The sequence below is a fragment of the Anopheles gambiae genome (genome assembly GCF_943734735.2).
Source record: "Anopheles gambiae chromosome X unlocalized genomic scaffold, idAnoGambNW_F1_1 X_unloc_50, whole genome shotgun sequence".
Lineage (NCBI taxonomy): Eukaryota > Metazoa > Arthropoda > Insecta > Diptera > Culicidae > Anopheles > Anopheles gambiae.
Genome location: NW_026902660.1, coordinates 47501 through 49911, shown reverse-complemented (window position 1 = coordinate 49911; position 2411 = coordinate 47501).

The following is a 2411-nucleotide window of genomic DNA, read 5'->3' as shown; positions in this document are numbered from 1 at the left end:
GATGGGAACTGACCATGATAAACTCGGTCTTGGTCGGGGCTATCTTTAATCCGTTGTCGGTCATCCATCTGTCGATGATGCGAATCTGGCTGGAAACGAGAATTTCAATATCATCAACACAATTACCTTCCACCAACAATACTATATCGTCTGCTATAGCCGATAATCCGTGCACCTTCCACCATTGCAACTCGTAGGACTCCGTCGTACATGAGGTTCCATAACGTTGGGCCCAAGTACCGAGCCTTGAGGTACACCCGATGTGACTGCAATCTCTGCCGGTCCATCTGTGGTATCATACATCAGCACACGATTCCTAAAATAATCACCAATGATATCATAAAGATACTTAGGAGTGTTAATTCCTCTGTAAAGCATTTGCAATCGCCAACCACGAAGCACTGTTGAAAGCATTAGTAACATCTAATGTAACAACTGCACAATACCGTCCACTGTATCGGTTTCTGCTTCTAGCTACCGAAACAATGTCCACTACCCGTTGAATCGCATCAACCGTTGATCGACGACTTCTGAAACCAAATTGGTCATCAGACAGTCCGTTGACCCTCCTCGATGTGTGCATTTAACCGTTGCACTATGATGCGTTCTAAACCTTTACCTGCCCCGTCTAGTAGACAAATGGGGCGAACTGAACCCGGTTCCCCTGGTGGTTTGTTCGGTTTCGGTATTAACACCAACCTCTGCCTTTTCCACTCATCGGGGAACTTCGCGTTCTCTAAACAGCCTTGGTAAACCCTGCAAAATGCATCGGTTGCAGTCAACATACCAACTTTCAGCGCCTCATTCGGGATACCATCTGGTCCCGGCGCCTTCTTGTTAGGTAGTCTCCTGGCAACCGCAAGAATCTCATCATTAGTTACCCTTTCAAACTCTCGTGGCTGATCGATACGATATTCAGGCCACACCGTATTTGGGTGAGTAGGAAAAAGCTCGCTCACCACTTCCCTAAACTCGTCCAATGTCATGGTTCGGGGTCCAATCGAACCCTCGGGCCACTTTCTTGAACGTATGATATACAATACCAAATGATGCGTTGTTCGCTGTTCCCAGGAACTCTTTCCCACTTCCTCTGTCGGGTATGCTTGATCAATCGCTTGAGGGCATTCCTTGCCACCTTGAACCTCGTCCCTAAAAGAAGAATAGAGATCAGTATTGAATGCTCTTTGCGCTAATCGATCGCGGTGTTTGCACTCTTTGCGAAGTGCCTCAATCTCTAACGTCCACCAAAATGCACTCTTGTTAGGAGTGTACCTCTTACGCTTAGTCATCGTCGCATTACACGCCGTGACAAGTATACGCATTAAGTCTTCGCTTGTTGTGACCTCTGTCTCAAAAGCGGCTTGCATCATAACTTCAAATATATCTTTGCTAAAATACTTGATGCTCCATCCCGTTATGGGTCGGGACAAGTTACGCACGCTTTGCGTCTCAAGATCTATTCGTATTGCACGATGATCAGAGTTCATATAGCCAGATAACACCTCCCACTTAAATGATCTTGCAACTGTTCTGCTCGCAAAAGTAAGATCAACTACTGACGTACGCCCTGGTCCAACATAAGTTGGGGGTGCTGCCGTCGTTCAATAAAATAGCGTCAATCTGCGCAAAGGTTGATAAGACCAACTCACCTCTTCGTTTCTGGGTTTCTCCACGCTCGCCAAGTTGGTTGTTCCAACTTGCTGACCAAGCGTTGAAGTCCCCCCCGATAACGAATTTGTGGATACCGGTTACGGCCATTACCGTGTTATCCAACATGTTCTGAAACTCTTCCATACTAAATCTAGGTGGCGCGTAAACGCTAACCACTCGCATATCACCTATGTCAACTATCATTAAACCCTTCAGAGCCTTACTGACTACCTTAACTGGTAAGTCCCGCGTTAACCACTACCGCTGCTGTGTTATCGTCATTGCGTAACACTTTGGACGTTGGTTGTTGCCAGATACGGATCTGCAATCAACACTATATCCGCAGATTCTTCCCTAATCGTTTGCCACATTAACTGAAATGCGGCATAACTATGATTCTGGTTATGTTGTAGCAACCTAACCATTATGATCTAATCGTTCGCCTTCTAGGACACATATAGCTGCCCGTTGCGTGAAGGTTCTGTGACCTCGTACCGCAATCTAAACACTTGACAGAGTTGGTACAAGCTTGCTTCTTGTGTCCACTCAAACCGCATTTCCAACACAGATTACTTCTGTCTGGTTCCCTACAATGGTAGCTCGTATGGCCTACCTTCCAACACTTGTAGCATTTCTGCTCTTCCATAACCTCGCGGATATGGCATATCGACCAACCAACTTTCAGCTTTCCCAAATCAGGAAGCTTTGAAAGTCTGGCAGCGATACGTTGATCCGTGCCCACTGCGTACCGGCCGCGCGGC